This window comes from Simochromis diagramma, unplaced genomic scaffold, assembly GCF_900408965.1.
Source record: "Simochromis diagramma unplaced genomic scaffold, fSimDia1.1 OVJJ01000304.1, whole genome shotgun sequence".
NCBI lineage: Eukaryota > Metazoa > Chordata > Actinopteri > Cichliformes > Cichlidae > Simochromis > Simochromis diagramma.
This window is the reverse complement of record NW_024387030.1, coordinates 52496-71643: the sequence shown is the minus strand read 5'-3', so window position 1 is coordinate 71643 and position 19148 is coordinate 52496.

The following is a 19148-nucleotide window of genomic DNA, read 5'->3' as shown; positions in this document are numbered from 1 at the left end:
GGAAACAATATCTGGCTCTGCGTGCTTTTCAACAAACCTTGTGGTTATTAGGGGAAGGCAGCTTAATGTAGCCTCACATGCCTACTGTAGGGTGTATGGTGTCTTGTAAACCTTGTGGTGTTATTCACAGAAATATAAGAATTTACAAACTTGCTACAACTGAGGATAAACTATTAACTTAGTAATGATGGAAATAGATTAAAATATAAGTAAGTAATTCATAGAAAAAGAAAATCAGTTGTTGTATGTTAGCGTAAAATTTTATTTTGGGAATTTATTAAATTTGCAGTTTAGACTGATAAAGTCTTACTTGCGTGCTGTGCTTTGCAGTTTCAGTTTGGACCTAGAACTTCAACATGTTAATGAAACCTTATTTCTACAGCTGAGCAGTATTCTGTCAAAGAATCCACAGTGAGACCACGAGAATACAGTAAATTGTCTACCGTGAGGTTTTGGCCACACCAGCATAATCTTCGCTCACCACCTGGCTCCTGTGATTTTTGTCCACTTACCAAAAATGAAAACCTAATTAAACTAACTGCTGTTTTGAGACACTGGGTGGGATCCAGCATGCATTTTAGATGAATGCTGGATTCCAAGTGGAAGGGGACATAACAACAAGATTTTTTTTTTTGTGCTATAAATAGCAGTTTGTGTTAGCATCTTTAAGCATTGAAGTTATAAAATATGATGCCAATAAGGAACACTGTAAGAGTAATAATTTATGAAAAAGTGGCAATCATTAATTAGTAATTGACCGATTATTTAACCTGCTCCCGTTATCAGTCACTGGCTTTTTATTAAACAGGACATGTTGCTCTAGAAGGTATTGTAAGATGTAGCTGGATACAAATACATAAACATGCAACAACAGCTGTTCCTCAATGAATGCACGTGAGAATTAACACTCCTCACAGGTGCACAGTTGCTGCAAGACATACAATCTTTGACATAAAATCTGCATGTGCACATAGACATTCCCACACGGTCGACTGTGATCACATGGTGTTAAACTGTACAGTGTGGATGTAAACACACATGCACATAAGCACACTCTTACACAGCCTCCCCTCAATGCACTGAGCTGAGCACATTCCCATGCATAATGAGCCTGGGTCACATCTGAATAATTGATAGGAGAAAATGGATTTGGGAATACATTGTAATTTCTCCTCTGAGCAAAATAACCACCTTCCCAAAACAAGACACTGATGATAAATTTATACCAGAGAGAGGGTGTCGGGAGATGGAGAGGGTGTGTATGTGTGTGTGAGCAAGAGTCAACACAGTTAAGTGTTAATTAAATCAATATTCACATTTACCTGAAGCAACCCGTGTTGCCCTTCACACTTCCTACCTTTGCTTTTCCTCTGTTTCAAGTCCATACATCTTTCTCCATTATCTTTTCCTACCCACCTTTGTCCCCACTTGCTCCTTTCTTCACCATCAGAGATTCTGTTTTTGCTCTCTGTAGTGCTTTTAACAGATACTGCAGTTATAGACCCATAGTGCTCATCCAGGTACCTAAGGGTATGGGTAATATTCCAGGTCTGGAATTTTTGGGAGCCTTGTGTGGATATTAGCATTTTATATGCTGAGCTTCAGACTTAGTTTGAGCATTCCTTTCAGTAATCAGTTATTCCCATGTAAATGGTTTGACAGCTTTGTCAAGGATGATGATGGGAAACATGTGCCAGGCATGAAACAAACAAGCAGCCCATTTATTAGATCCTTGCAGTAGCTTCGAGTCAAATAAAGAAGTGTATTTAAGGCCCTTCTTATTGTCTCAAAGATCTGGGTCCAAAACATGCCAGCAATTTCTTTGTATAGTGCAAGCGTGCTAGATACCTCAGATCTGCAGAGACTGCTCAGTCAGTGTTGCCCAGAGATCAAACCAGGCATGTGGAAATGCCTTTCAGCAGTCTTCTGGTAATCTGCTGTAATCAGCTCCACAAGGAAATCAAAAATACACCAAATTTAGCAACTTAAACTAAACAAAAGACAATTCTTGTTTTAAGAATTGTAACACAAGTTTTTATGTTGCTTTTACTTACTGTCTGAATTCTAATATAAACTTGTATTTTATAGCTTTTAGGCTTCTTATCTATTGTCTGTAAAACTCAGTTTTATTAAGATTTTAATAACTCATAAACAAAAAGCATTTGGGAAAATGAAAGACAGGCTGAGACATGCATTACTGTGGATTAAGGTTAAAATGTTATTACAAACATAATTATAGTAGCACATCTTTTGTTTTGGATGTATTTCAGAGGTAAAACTCTAAAGCACTTTATATTAGATCATAATGCAGGTTGTAAGCTTTGCAATATGTTACAAAAAGATTCAGCTGCATTGCAAAGGTCACCAAGGTTCACAGATCACAATGAAACATTTAATAAAATGTCTCATGTCCATCCTGCAGCATAATCAATAACAAACTTCCACAAAACAGTGCAAACGTGCAAAGGTATATACTGCGTGTGGATATTCTGCAGTGCTATATATTTGCTTCAATAACTTTGAGTAATTTCATAAATACACGGCTTATACTATACACCAACAATGAACTGCATTCAAAAATATTTAAACCCCTCAAAAGGCAAAATATTGTGAGAAATCACTTCAGCTAAAGCGATAAAAGATAAGGTTGTGTATAGCTCTATAGAGAGAACTTTGAGACCATAATATTGGGCTTTTTAAAAGCAATAAAAATAAACCCAGTTTTCTCCCAAAAGAAAGGCAGTAAAAAGAATTCAACCCGAAAATCAATGTTTTGTGGAGCATAGTTCTGTCTTTATGACCTAAAATAAATCTTTTTGGTATTTTCTCCCAAACTTTAATTTATTTGAAATTCTTGTCCATCTCTTATTATTAAAAAGCATTTAGCCTATTAATATTCTCTGGTTTCCATGGTGTCACTACTTTTTTTTTTTAATCAAATTGGATTCAAATTCAAGATATTGATTTTTGCTATACGTTTGAGATTATCGTCCTTTTAGAAAGTCCAGCGATGACACAGTTATAGTTTACATACTGAAGGCAATACATTCGTCTTCATACTGGTCTGGATTCCTGTCTATATCTATAAAGCTTTCTACATAAAATTCCTGCAGCAGGAAAACTACTACTGCTGATCTGGTACTTTGTTTTGTATAGGGCTCAAATGTTTCCACTTCTGTGCATTAGCAGTTATTGTATTAACTGTAACAGTGGTAGTAGTAGCAGCTTTAATAGATGTATTGTCAACTATTAAATATCTGTTTGTATATTTGTATATAAGTGAGAAATTATTGTTTCATCTAGCAGAATGTAAAGAGTGTCTTGTTGAGTTTTGCTGGCTGATGAGCTGAACTTTTATCTCCATCTTGTCAGGCTGAAGGCTTGTAGGCTGTGATCTTCCAGCTGCTTACCGAAATTATTCATTTGTGAGTTACACAATTATGCAGACATCACAGACATGGTGGAATCTAAATGAATAACTGCCAAGTACTGAAAGTAGGTAAATATTTTTTTACTCAACGAGTCACAGTCAGAGGGCAGACTGAATGTTCCACAATTTGCCAAATGCTTCGTCTAATAAAACCATTTGCCTGTTGGGCTCATTTGCATAAACAGCCTGACAGATCAAACAAAATAAATGTAATTACTAACCTGTAAAATACTGATAAAAATGATAAAAACTGATAAAAAAAAAAAAATAAGCTTACAATTCTAGGCAGAAATATATGACTTATGGAAAGTTCTGTGACATGCCGCCTGTTTTTGCTAAACGTGTGTGTGTGTCATATTTTTTATATATAACTAAACATGTTCTGACATTTAGACATAAGATTTGTGGGGTTTTTTTTTTGGTATATCTGGAAAAACGTGCATCTCCCATTTTTTTTTAAATTGCCGTTTTTATTATTACTATATTTATTATTATACATTTTTTTTCTGCTTATCCAATTCAGCTGTTGTGGAGTGACAGACTGCTCTGTTGCAGAGCATCTGGAAAATCATGTGACTGCAGTAGAAGAAGAAACAGTAAAAAAGCTTAAACAAATTTATGTTGTAAAGTGTGACAACATTGTTCCGCTAGTCCGTTTGATCCGTTAGTTATGCAAGTTGTGAGGTGGGGCCTCAGTTGGTCAGACTTGCTTTGTCCCCACATCCCACAGATGATTGATTGGACTGATAATTTGGAGAAATTTGGTCGCCAATCAACACCTCAAACTTGTTGTGGTGCTCCTATATGCCAATATAATACTATCGGCGTTTATAATGAGTGATAAATGAAAATTTTATAACAAAAAACAGGAGAAACACCTTTCAATCGAGTTACGAGTGTTGATGTTACATAGACTGTCCAACAGAGGGCACCACTAACACAACAATCAGCTAATCTGGTCGAGCAAAACAAAAACGAGAAATCCTAGAGCTGTTGTGACAATAAAACGAGATTATTTTAAACTGCACTTTGAAATCTTAGCATGGACTCATCAATAACTAGACATAAGAAATGCCAGGACAATCTGTTTGTTTCATGTGTCTCAAAGATAAAGCAATTTTGTATATCGAATATTTAAATCCGTTATCCACCAATTCACCAGATATCAATATGAGTCTTAAAAAAATGTACATTGGTCATGCTCTGTTTTACTCATCTCTAATGTCTAACTAGCACATGCTTTGCATTAATTTAATATTTACTTAATGTTAAATAAGTAAACCTCCCACCACATTTTTATGCATTCTCCTTGCGTTTTGTCTGCTAAAGTAACAATTTAATGTGATGACAAGTGAGGATCCAAAAAGTGGATCCATCCCTGTCTGTGAGCTTTATTTATAACTGGAACAACATAGCATCACATTGATATTCCTTTAACATCACTGGTGACATCCCAGATGCTATGCAGCTCTTGCCAATAACTGTTAACTTCTGGCACCCATCGCATGGAAAACACAGATTTCCTTTTAGAAATTGCAGATTTAAGGAGGTGACCCTTTCAATCACATTCTCATTCCTGCTCAAGCAGTCAAGTGCCCTGAATTATGTAGAAGAAAGTGACAGAGAGAGATAAAGTAAGGTGAAGAGAACGTGACTGAGCTGGATGTTAAGAGGCTGTATGGCTCGATATGCCCGGGAACCATGTTTAAATAAACATCAGACAGGCAGAAAAGGTGAGAGCCATGCACAGTCATACTTCAGGGATATTCTGCTCAGCCCAGTCATACATAATTCCTCTTGCTTTCTAGAATATCAGGCTGCCCTGTCCATGTGCAAGTGTCCGGAGCTACTGATATTCATGCATATTCAATACCAACTATAAATCTCTTCCACCCTCCCTTCTTTCTACTATTTCTTGAATCTGCCTACAACGGGGTCTTGCTGCTGGATGTAAATCCTAATCTCGATTTTATTCCTCTCCTCGCTTCTCAGAGTTTAGCCGCATGAGGTCTGCAGCCAAAAGAGAAAGAGACTCAACGAAAGAACCGATCAACCATTCGTATTACATCTTGTGAGGTCCACATGTAAATATTGATATATACATTTTTAAAATGGCATTTTGAAACTCAGTGACAATTTGACTTGGCTAAATAAAAGACACAATAATGACAAAAACAAACACAATTATTTGAACCAAGCAGGAAACAAAATTTTAAAATCATGAAAATACATTTATAAACTTCATTTAATGTTCAACTTATCCTTCCAAATAGGAAAAATGTGATTTCTCAGTGACTTTGAAAGTGCCCCGATTGTTGGTGTCAGACGGGCTGATCGAGTAGGCTATGTCTGAAACTGCTGATCTCTTGGCTTGTCATCACATCAGCCTCTAGAGAGAAAAACAAATCTTTTTGTTAGCTGTAGACCTGCAACTGTCAGCCAAAAAAAGGAAATCTGAGGCTACAGTGCGAACAAGCTCACTTAAGCTGGACAGCTCAAGACTGGGAAAACAAACCTGTGACTTAGTGAATCAACCTGCCCAGGCTCCTGCTGCTGGTAGTCTCCCAGTGTGTGGAGTTCCTCCGTATGACTGTTGACCAGTTGCTTTTATTTAGGCCTCAAATGACTTCTAATATCAGGATAATGCACCAAGTCAAACTGCTTCAATTGGCTGAATATATCCAGCAGACATATGGTAACTTTGATATTTATTTATTTTGTGCTTTGGCAGTTCAGCTTTCAAAACGTGACCACGATGCAAGTATGGAAAATATGGTGAGAAACTTATAATATGAACTTGGTAGTTGAGATTCTTCTCTTCCCGAGTTGTTGTTGTTGTTGTTGTTAGGACACCAACTGGCTTAACCATTTCCATCTTCAACTGCATCTCTAATGCAGCGAAAAGTGCAAGAACCACTCCAGTGTTGATTACAAAGAAATAATGAACTTTGATTTCCTCAAGGTCCAAAAAGTCTTTGAGGAACTTATTTTAGATGGTTGGAAAAAAAAAGGCAGCTTTCAAGGCCATAATTTTATCCACCTGTCTTACTGGAAAGTAATTATCCAGTTCTTTCAGAGGCAAACAGATAGCAGTCTCCAGTGTTTTGGTAAACCATCCATCGATTGGGGTCTGTCTTTAATTGGAGGACAGTTTCCTGGAGCAAAGTTCACATCTTTCTAATGAGCAAACATGAATTATTACAACAGATAGTTTTTAAGTCTCTCCTATGCTAATTACAATTAAAAGTTATTGCCGAAACTTTTCACTTCTCTACAAACATTTGTATATCCAGCATGTGTTTCACCATATAAATGCACTTTTTAGTAATTTGGATTACTGTACAAATTACTGCATCAGAAAACTAAAGATAGATCTTTGTGTATTATTACAGATTCAAAGGCTTCTGTGCAGATCCAAATAATACTGTTCAAATCCCAAATTCTCCTGCTGTGTTTAAGGAAATTATTTTTAAAAGCAGAATATTATCTAATTAAGACTGCTTTGGGGGGGAATTAATGTAATATTAAATGAAGATAAATGAAGATACTAGACTGAAATTGCTGTCGAGAGTCTCCTCTGTGTTGTCTCCTCTCAATAACCTTTAGAAAGGAAGCCCGAGAAAAAGAGATAACAAGGAAGGAGGAAAAGACCAGGAGAGAGATGTGATTAACTGCTTTGAACTTTAACTGATGACAAGTTGGTCGTGTCTGCTAAGCATATGTATAACCTATTCTTTTCTCTAATAAAGCTCCTGTGTTGTTCCCCCTTTCTCTTAGCTCTCAGTCAGGGTGTTTCTGCACCATCGTCTTTTGAAATTGGTTTGAGGAATAAAATGCTGTGTGAATGATCAGCTTGTCTGTGACATGTGACAGTGAGTCACTGACAGGCTGAAGGCAGATGGTAGCAACATCTGACTCTGGATTTAAGTGTTTTCTTTCATCTGCTTTACAATTTTCCTTGTGTTGAGGTATGTATTGATGACTGAAGCCCCCTTTCCTCTACCTTGGACCAGTAGATCTGAAGGCTCAAGGTTCCAAACTACTAACCCAGACTCAGAATTACATGCACTTCTAAACCCATCGCTCTCAATTAGTTTTTTAGTGCTTATAAACCGGCAGATATAGCTTAACATTGCCTAACATTGCATTTAGATATGTAGCCTAATTTATGGTGTGTTTTCCACTAATGCACTCCAGTCCAGTTGTCATAGCTGACCAAAGATCTAAAAGAATATATAACCCATCTTAAAATAATACAATATATTTACTTGACAGTATGAGACTGATCAAGCTCCTATTTTTGATGTTTTAAAAATGCATACATAATGCAAGATACAGTATATAATAATAATAATGATAATAATGGATGGATATGTCACAGGTTTTAACCCAGTGTTTTGTGTATTTTAGTTTTATTCTTTGATTATTTTATTTTCTCAGTGTTTCCTGGTTTCTTTGTCTTCTTCTTTGTCATTGTGTTTAGGTTCACTTCCCCTGTGATGTCGTTAGGTTCATATGTGTCAGCTGTTTCCTCGTGTGTTTCCACTCCCCCTGATTAACCCTTGTTTGTATTTAGTTTTCACCAGTTTCTCAGTTTAGCATTTGTACCATTTTCACCTTAGTTTTCATGTTTGCTTCTGCCATCAGCCCAAATAAAGGTTCGTTTTGGGTTCAAATTGAGTTCCGTCTCCTGCAGTATCTGCTCTTGGGTCTGTTTAACAAACACATCGGCTAACCTCGCTGTGACGGTATATCCTTGTGAACAGAAAGCAAAAAGCGAGGCAGAGGAAGTTCATTAAAAGGAAGTGTTAAGATATGTCGACAAGGTAGAGTTTCACCCCATTCTTTCCCCCAAGTCTATTTCCTGTAAAACGTATGAGTCTCTGTTAGCCCAAGGTGCTTTAGCTTTCCACTGTTCCCCCTGAAGTTGTCTCCTGCAAACACAGAGAGAAGAGAAATGTGACAAAACACTGTGAGACACAATTACAATCTTGCAGAAAACTCTCAGCTATTACCACATCTCACAACACCCCATTACTTTTGGTATGTTTGTTTTTAAGGTTTTAAAGTTGAGGTATTTTTTTTGAAATGAAAGCCTATTTGTCAGATTACACTGCACAATGTGTCAAGAGAGCTGGTGAAAATAGACGCAATCCATTTCAGTTACAGTGGGTGAACTGATGGATTTTATCTAGCTCAGTGGGACCAATACAGTTGCAGCAGCAAAGTCCTATGTTAGTGAAGTCAGACCACAGCAGACACTTAGAGTAATTGGATATACCGCACTTTGTGTATTTTTGGGTGGGTGAGAGAGCAGATAGTAACATTTGAGCATAGACCAGTTCCCCCCCCTTTTTGGAATTTGTGATAATCCAGAATCAAAATAATATTCCATTCATTACTTCAAATTTGCTCTCATTTTTGAGTAAATGGGGGAGTTAAACACATTAGTGTTATTGATTCTGTAAAGTAACAAATCACCAAGCACCAAGTCCATCATCTGGGAACTATCAGTTCCATTAAAAAAAATATCAATGCCTTTTTACGCAATTTCTGTGATAGGAGAAGAATTTCAAGCAATTCCTAAAGTTAACATGATTGATCTTCTTAAGTTCAAGTTCCTCAAAGTTCTTAAAAATCTTAAAATCCAAAAGGATTTTTATGACCTAACACGATCCTTATACCAGCACTGCCATTTCTAGAAACGACAACGAGAGCTCATATGATCAGACTCATTAAACTTCCATCCATTTATCCTCTTTTACTTTTCCAATTAAGGTTCACTGGGGGCCTGGACCCTATCACAGCTACAAACTTAACTTGTTTAAGCAAAATTTTTTGTCACTAACATGTTTGGTCATTTTCCATGTCATAAAGAATATTTATAATTGGTATAAGTATTTTTTTAGAACTCTAATATAGAAACCTCTGACTTGAAATGATGAGTTGTTAGCCAACTGAGAGATGGATCCCCAGGTCTTAGTGACATTCATTCTGTTTCAGGAAAAAAGTTCTTTTGCAGATTCAAGTCAGAGAATGTAGAAGTGGATAGTGATTGAATGATAGATGAATTGAACACTTTACCGATCTGTCTAGCTGCCTGTCTGCACATACAATAGGCCTTGACTGACAGGGGGAAGACGAGCTACAGTGGAAGGATTGGGATACAGAGAAGGTTGCAATGATTGATGAATAGAACCAATACAGATGGTTCCCCAGGTTTATAGAACATTTGGGATAAAAGGATTGGAAGACTGTGCGAAATGGATGTCGACAAAGAACGACTGACTGATAGGAATTTCAGAGAGGGCTCTGGTAGGTTAAGAACGAATTTTCATGAATGTGTCTGCAAGCAACAGTTTTTGTGTGGATCAGATCTGTAACAGTCAGATCTGTAACATTATGTGTTGTTCACTCCATTTATCAACAATCAAGCCAGTCCATAACAGGCAGAACAACTACAGATTATCCCCAAACTAATTTAAAAGCATGGCCTGACAACACTGACTGGAAAGATAAGAACATAATAGGATAAAGTCTTGAATTTTTCATTTTGTTGTCAGTTTTTATTTGAAGTCTTGTAGTGACTTGACATGCAGAGAGGAAACATTGGCTATAGCAGGAAGAGATCCATATACCCAGAGAAGTTCAGATGCTCTGCAATCCCACAGCTCCGTATTCAGCATCAGACATCAGAACAGAATATTGTCAAGGGTAATGTTATCTGATGCTACAGTGAGTTAGCAGTTTCTTAATATGAGACCATAGCAGTTCATTTCACATCTGCTGCATAAATCTATTTTCCTGCCCAATCAGATCACAGCACTTTAATAGCATATAAGCAAGCATTACTTAAGACCTAATGATAAAATATTTTTGTTGGGCAAATGTAAATTTGCTAAATTGCTGCAAGAGTTTGCAGCACCCACTTACAGACACAACATCAGAACATAGCTCAACAAGGCAATAAGTGTGGCAACGTGTGAAATGGACATGTTGGACCGGCATGTCTGTTTAACACTTCACTGTGATATTGGGTTGAGATCTTACATTTAAGCAAATCTGGAATATGAAGACCAAGTCATGAGGAGAACAAACTGCAGAAGCAATTGAGATTAAGTCAAGTCTTGCTCTAACATGACTTTTCTCTCAACTTGAAGACTAAACATTTATGACAAAAAGTCCACAATTAATACAAACAATAAATCCGAAGCAGTTTTAAAGTGTATACATTAATAATTTGAAATACTGTAAACCAGTGGCAGGTTGTCGGGGTGCTTGAAACTCCATCAGCTTAATAACTTGGTGGCATAAACCATAAGGCACCTTCAGAGGTCTTGTACAGTCACTGCATCTTATAAGTCATATCAGTTCACTTTCCTATAAATCTCACATCAATAATCTCACCCGTTCTGCCTACTTCCATCTACGTAACATTAACAGATTGCTTCCTTCTCTTTCCACCCAGTCTACATCCAGTCTTGTTACCCCAAGTTTATCTCCCCCAAAAATCCCTCCATAAGCTTCAACTGGTTCAGAACTCTGCTGCTCGCATTATCACCAGAACCCCCTCCTACCAGCACATCACCCCTGTTCTTCAGGAACTTCACTGGCTCCCTGTGAAATTCCGGATAATATTTAAACTTCTTCTGCTCACCTTCAAGGCCATTCATAACCTCGCTCCTCCTTACCTTTCTGACCTGTTAACCACCACCTGTTCTGCCCGTTCACTTCGATCTTCTTCTTTTATCCAGCTTGCTGTACCTTCCTTCCGCCTCACCACCATGGGAAGCAGAGCTTTCAGCTGCTCTGCTCCCAGGCTGTGGAACTCTCTGCCCTCAGAAATAAGAAACATTGGTTCTCTCCCACAGTTTAAATCCCAACTCAAAACTCATCTGTTCAAATCTGCATATTCACTGTGAATCCACTGTTTGTTAATTTTATCTTGTGCTTTTATTTTATTGTTCTAATTCTGCCATTGTTTTACTAAGTGTTTTATCCTATTGTAAAGTGTCCTTGGGTGATTTGAAAGGCGCTCATAAATAAAATTTATTATTATTATTATTATCATAATCACCATTCTTGCCTTATATGCTCTTGACTTACTAAACCATAGAAACCACAGCCGTCCTGACGCTTCCCTCTGGTTTCAGTCTTACTCTGGCTTTCACACTTGCTTATTTCTCCCACATAAATTGACTTACTTTAGGATATTTTCCTTATTTTCTTTACATTAAAAGGCACAATTCTTACACATTAAATCAAAACTGTTCTCTTGTCCCGTGAGTGATCACAATTGTTTTCTTTATTCCACAGACAAACTGTGACCAATTATAAACAATATGCTGTCTAAGTGTCTACAGCATTTGATGACTAATGACCTGTCTGTACATTTTTTGTGTTATCTGGCATATTTGACCCATGGCACATGAAAACACATGTTTTCTTCCACTCTTGATTACAAGACCCTTTTTTAAAGCTTAAACTGCATAAACATCAACCAGAGTAATCTGCAGCCTTTCCAGAACATTTAGACTGAGAGGAGGTGGTGAGGGATCATCACTTCACTGGCAGGCTGTGAGCTTTACAGCATATCTTAAAATCCTTACAGCAAGTCATTACATGGACTTGCACTCTAATACCCAACCAATTTACTTCAACTTTACACTTGGCTCCAGCAATGCCAGGCTCTTAACCGTCCCTGTCATTTCCAAAATGTGAGCAGGTGGTAGGTCATTTCATTTTATAGAAACAGTCTGCCTTGCCATGTCAAGGAATTAGAAACAGTTTCTATTTTTAAAATGAGAAGAAGAAAAAAGCAAACGCCTGTTTTCAAACTTTGCCCTATACCTGACCCAGCCTCACATATCAGGTCTTTCCATCATTATCATCTATATATCAATAGGTAGGAGTGTATGCATTCACTTCTTCATTAATGACTACCTGCACTACCTAGCCAGTCATTAAAAAAACAGCAGCATGAAAAAAAAAATGATGGGAATGGGGGAAATCTATGCTAAATTAATCATTAGCTATATTTACTCCAGCTGGGTTTGATGGGTCTTCAGCAGCTGCATGTATTAGATTGTGAGACAAAAAGCAGCAGGATTTCAAAAATAATGAACACATAATTGGACATGAAATTAGCTTCAGTGTTGGAGAGATGGAGCAGAAAAGAATAACAGATTGCTAACAATTTGAATGTTTAAAGATAACTTCAACCTGCTAACCGTCCAAATTGCACAAAAAAAATTTAAGGTGCAAAACAGTCAGGTCAAGACACTAGCTGATGCCATTCCTGGCTATTAACAGACAAGAACTAAACATACAATAGGATAATAATCACCGTAGTTACTTTTGCCTGAGGATAATTGTTACTCTGAATAGTCATCCAATCTTCAACATATAGAAGCTGCTTTTCTGACAATAAACATGGCAGACAGGTAAGAATGTAACACTGAAGAAAAAGCTTTTTGTTAAACATGTCTAGTGTTTGCACTGTTTTAAGTTAATTAAATGTCATATCCTCACATATAATACTGCTTATTTGCACCCAGCACCTTATTTGCAAAAGCTACAACTGTTGATGTTGGTGACTCAACTTATGATAATCAAATGACCAACACTGAATGAAAAAATGGCTTTGCCAGTAATTTGGAATTTGGGTTAAAATTGTGGTGTAATGTGACTGGAAACCTCATTGCTGGTCCTGGAATAAGCTCAGAAAAGCTCTTCTGAGTTAGACTGAAATTCCTTTGATTTAGTGCTAAACATCATCAAGTTGGAGCACTAAAAGGTTTAAAAGACTGCTTTTAATGACAGTAAAATTAGAAAATACCCAAGGGTACATTTCCATGTAAATTAAACTGAACTGGGCAAAAAACAACAACAACAATTGAAATATGCTTGTTATTCACACTTTCCGAGCTGTTCTGTTATCCAGATATTAGAAGGTGCGTTGTTGAAATAAGCAGCTGGTGTTGCTTTTCCAGATGATTGTCAAGATGTCCCAGCTGAAAGAGCGCTAGTCAAAAAGTGACAATGAATATAGAAACTCTGTTTAATAATAATAATATATATTATTAATTCAAAATCATCCACGACTTGCAATAATGACATTTCCTATTTCCTTTTCTGGCATATGGCTTAAAGTAAAGAAACATTTATTCATTAATAATTCAATTCCTCACCTCAGGGCATTTCATTTAGTAGTGGTAGTATAGCAGATGTCTGCCAGGTTTCAACAAAGGACAGTACAATAAACTTGCTCTTGGGCAGAAAATGTAGCAAGGTGTTAAAATGTAGGCGTTTTGGGGTGTTAATTAGTCACTGCATGAGAGAAGTAGCTCTAAGGAGGCCAAGCAGGACCCAGCAAGTTGGCCAGGCAGGAGGAAGACAAAGATACCAGTGTCTACTACCACCAGGAGGTGAGATCACTGTCTGTTTGCTGAGGGGAACGATGCATATTCTCATTTGGTCGGCACTCTGGGTGGTCCTACTGAGCAATGGTCATGTGAAAGCTGTGATAAAAGTGTCCATTCTATTAATAGAGATCAGCTGTCAGGCTTTGTGCAGTATGTCTGTTCAACAAATGTTAAGAGTAAAAAGAATTAGACAGTTAAATGAGAATAAATGTCAATGTGAATATAGAATGTATACTGCAGCAGAAAAAAAAGATAAAAAAGTGCATTATAAAAAGGAGGTAAACGATTTGAAAGATATAACAAAGCAAAAACAGGAAAAGACAAGAGTGTTGAACAACTCCTATCAGTCTCATTTGCTGTCCAGCTGCTTACAGTAGGAAGGACTGCAGTGTCCACACACACAAATATGCACACACACCAGACATTCTGCCGATGGCTGACACAGATACTGCAATGCAGAGAGATGAAGGGAAGGAGCCAGCGAGCAAACGAGTAGGGGGGAGAAAAAATGAAAAGAAGAGAAGAGGGGATCATACTGTGACTGAGAGGAGGGAGGGGGAGAAACAGAGTAGGGTTACTAAGGAGCTCTAAAGTGGAGAGGAAGAGTAAAGAAAACAATGAAAAGACAGTGGTTGACAGAGAGGGTGACAAATTAGGAAGGATGCAAGTTGGGAGGCAGACTGAGGGCAGCAAAAGGAGAAACATGGGCTCTGTTAATCAGAAAGTATTTATTTATTCAATTTTTAAGTTTGATTGTGACAATTTAAATAAATAAATACATAATAAATAAAAAGAGTAGCAGGAATGCTTACTTTCAAAATTTTGAGCTTCTTAATTGCCAAGCTCATAGAATGATCATCAACAAGAAGAAGCATGACTTGGTAATAAAATTGATGCATCCATATTATAAAAGAGATTAAAAGAAAAGTCATAATATTACTGTTTGTTTTCCTACATTTGGGGAATTTAACGGATTACTGCCCCGAATAGGGTGTCCATCCATCAGAGCCAAAATAGAGAAGAGCCAACCAGAAGAAACCTTTCTGTGAATGGACTGCAAAGTGTGTAAAATACATGCTTTGTCTCTCCTAAGCGTGAGATGGACACGCATGCAGAAATTGCATTACCAGCAGGGGGAGATAATATATTTAAAGCCACAAAGTCAGTAGTGAGCATAAAAAATATTAAGTACATTCCAGGAGCCTTAATTGTCCGAATCTATTAATCCCTTTCCCGTTATTATTTTCATGTTGGCTTAAAAATAGAACATCTCCCTCTGCTGTTACTGCAGATGACTGCAACTTCTGCATGAGTGTACATTTCATGTTTTGGAGAGGCAATGCATGAAATGGACACAGTGGACCAGCATGTCTATTGTGATATTAGGTTGAGGTGATCTACTAACTACTGGAGAGTTGTTGGTGTATTGTGTCATGTAATCACATTACATTTTTCAGTGTAAAGCATTAGTGTACTTATCTGCACACCGGGCAAATAGAAAAAAACCTAAAATGCCTTTTCTTCTTCTGCATTAGCAGTACAGTTATAGTGGGGTGGGGAACAGTTTAAAGGAATCGGAATTTTACAACTGAGTTTGCTAACTTTGCAATCATATACACAAAGAGCATGCTAACACAAAGCTAGCAAAAATTCCATAATGTATGTACATGTATAAATGTACATCTAAAAAATGTGTTGTTTAATTGATTAGTTGGTCAACAAACAACTGGAAAAAACAAATTGGAACAATTTATTTTGACTATTTTGTAATGTCAAAACAATTTCAGAATAATGTCATATCCATTTTCCTCGGCCAATTCATTAAACATGCCCCACACTCAAGTAAATAATCTGAATTCACATTGATAATGTTATTTATTAAAAGAATTGGTAAACCTTTTACATGCATTGTTAGATTCCAGATTCCACTCAAAGAGCTAAAATAGGGTGCAATGAGTGTGTTTACTTTTATTATTCGACTTAAAGGAGCTGGACAAAATACATTTGATGATTTATTATATTTAGAAGAATGTAATTTCAAGGGAACTAAAAATCCACTTATACTTATGAGAACATTCTCCTATGAGGCGGAGAGATACAGGAAGCCCAAGGTCACAGCACTTAGAAAAATTGCTTATATCCACTATTTATCTACATCTTTTCCCATTCCATTTGTCCTTTTGCCTCTCATTATCTTGGTCTACCTTCCTTTCTCTCTTGCTTCCTGTTCCCTTCTCTCACATGCACATGAACAATAGCACAATTCTTTCCAGGATGCAGGATGATTCACAGATGATGCAACTCCTGCTATTCTGTCACATGTCCTTTTCTTTCTGTCCATTCTTTTTCATTTCTTTCTGTGCTCAGTAGATAGAACTATCATCCCCATAGCTGCCGTGTGATGAACAATAATCTGGTGATAGACCATTTTACAGTGCTGCCATCACCATTGTTGTTGTGTAAGTGGATGTAGTTGTCTGGATATGTGGAATTGTCTCTGTGTGTGTGCATGCGTGCGTTTTTACTGGAAACTATGAGTTTGATTGATACTGTACCTTCCTTCCTCTATTATTGACACTAGTGTGTCTTTCTTCACAGTGGCAGCTTTTGTATGTGTCTGAGATTTATGAACTGCACAAGAAATACTGTAATAACCAACTTTACAATAAGAAAATCACAACAAACATTTATAGACTTGGATTTGTCTCCTACTTTACTGTAGAGCTGTTTAGCAACTTAAGAAAAATCAGGTCGTGTCTACAAGCACAACAGTTTTGCTATTAGTCTATAACTAACTGAAGACTAAGTTTTGATAATTGACACGAGGATTGGCAGAGAACAAAGACCATTTGTTAGAAACAGCTAACCAACTGCGTTCCTGAGATGTTAGAAAAGGCAGTTTGCAGCCTTTGCACACAAGGGCCATACATACTTCCAAAGATGTACTTACTGCCTTTTTACATGGTCTGAAAATATCTTTATATTCCTTAATTTTGATTCACCCTGCCCTATTGGATTTTCTCACAGTTAGTTTTTGCTTGGCAGAGGATTTCCTGAGACTGCTTTTTCCTTTCTGTAGGAGTACTGAGGTGCAGAACAACCATTCACAAATGATTTTCAGTTATTGCAAATCAATTTTCATTTTAACACCCTCCCTGACCATTTTAGATCCCGGGTTGCTGGAGTGAGAGGATGGTGGTGGTGTGTATGTGTCATATTTCCTGTCTATTTTTGATAGTCTGCATCCTACGTCAATATATCTAGTTTTACCTTCCCTCATCTCATTATGTCAGATTTGTCCCAGCTGCGTTTCTTCCGTTCTGGACTGGATTATAGATGTCGTAAACCCCCGCCTCTGTTCAAAGATGGTCGCTCACAGTGGACATAGATGGCTTCTTTCACTACTCTTTCAAACCATCTGTCCTCTCTGTCCAAAATGTGAACATTGGCATCCTCGAAAGAGTGTCCTTTATCCTTAAGATGCAGATGGACTGCTGAGTCTTGTCCTGTGGAGGTGGCTCTTCTGTGTTGTGCCATGCGCTTGTGAAGTGGCTGTTTGGTCTCTCCAATGTAGAGGTCTGGGCATTCCTCGCTGCACTGTACAGCATACACCACATTGTTAAGTCTGTGTTTTGGAGTTTTGTCTTTCGGGTGAACCAGTTTTTGTCTGAGTGTGTTGCTGGGTCTGAAATGGCACCGGGATGTCATGCTTGGAGGGTTTTCTCCAAGCATGACATCCTGGTGCTCCTTTAACTACGATGACCTGGATGACTGAGAACCTTCACAGACAATCCTGTGTTACATTTTCCTTTTTTTTTACTTTGGCTCCAAACTTACCAACAAAAACACTGGAAAACAAATGAATATAATTCATTTGCCATGTCATTTTTTGGCCCTGGCTTTTTGTAACTTATACTAGTAAAACATACATGTAAAACAGGATAAAAAAAATTAAATGGTAAATGGCTTGCCTTACTAGTCCTTAAGGACCCCAAAGCGCTTTACACATCCAGTCATCCACCCATTCACACACTGGTGATGGCAAGTTACATTGTAGCCACAGCCACCCTGGGGCGCACTGACAGAGGCGAGGCTGCCGGACACTGGCGCCACCGGGCCCTCTGACCACCACCAGTAGGCAACGGGTGAAGTGTCTTGCCCAAGGACACAACGACCGAGGCTGCCGGAGCCGGGGCTCGAACCGGCAACCTTCCGATTACAAGGCGAACTCCCAACTCTCGCGCCACGATGGGCCACCCACCCCAAAAAAACAAAAAAAAACCAATAAGCACAGAGACTAAAATGCTGCAGTACAACTGCAAAGTCTGGTGGTATGTTTCTGGTATTTAGTTTATCACAGGAAGTTTGCCCAATTGTGCATTCACACAGATACAGTTTGAAGTAAAGATGCAGTGCTGATCAAGATCCACAAACTATGCATTATAATTGAACTGTTCACGCATAGTGGTTGCTACAGTGGAAAGCTATCCAAAGGCTGTTTTCTTGCATTTGTGTCAGTGTTGATGGTATACTTGCACATAAACCACTACATCGGACACTGTGTCCCTCCATACCCTGCCACCCAGTCAAAATGTATGTTGTCCGCCTAAGTAGACATGTAAAAAAACTCTTTGAAAAATACATGTTTAAAAAAAAATGAAGTTCAGAAATCCTTTTTTCATCCCTGAAGATAAATGAAAATACATAAAAATACTTAAGAAAAAAAACCTGATTGAGGTTGTCATAATTCATGCATGAAAGGGTTAAGCAGCGAAACACCGATTCCAAGTATGGTACAATCATTGCTGATAAAATCCAAAATTATTTTAGCCCCGTATATAACAGCACACAGCATTGTTATACAAGCGTGGCCACATCTCAATACATCATTTTTCACAGCAACTGCGATTATTAAAGATGTCAAACTGATCTCCTGTGACAGATACGTTCTCATTAGATAGATTTCATATAATTTGGTTATCTTATCAAAATATTACTTTCTGGTTATTCCCCATTTTACTATCTGATTGCAAAAACCTTTTAATAATAATAATAATGGATTGCATTTAGATAGCACTTTTCGAGACCCTCAAAGCTCTTTACAATTTTGCCATTTGGTCACATTATACCTTTTTTTTTTTTTCCATCCGAGAAGGGATTTCAATATTTCATGCTTTAAACGGGTGGAGGATAGATTGACAAGTGTACGCCCAAGTTCTGTTGCATGTACAGTAGGGGAGACCGGGGATAGTTGTAACATTTTTGACATTTCTGTCTGTAAATTGGAGCTCTTT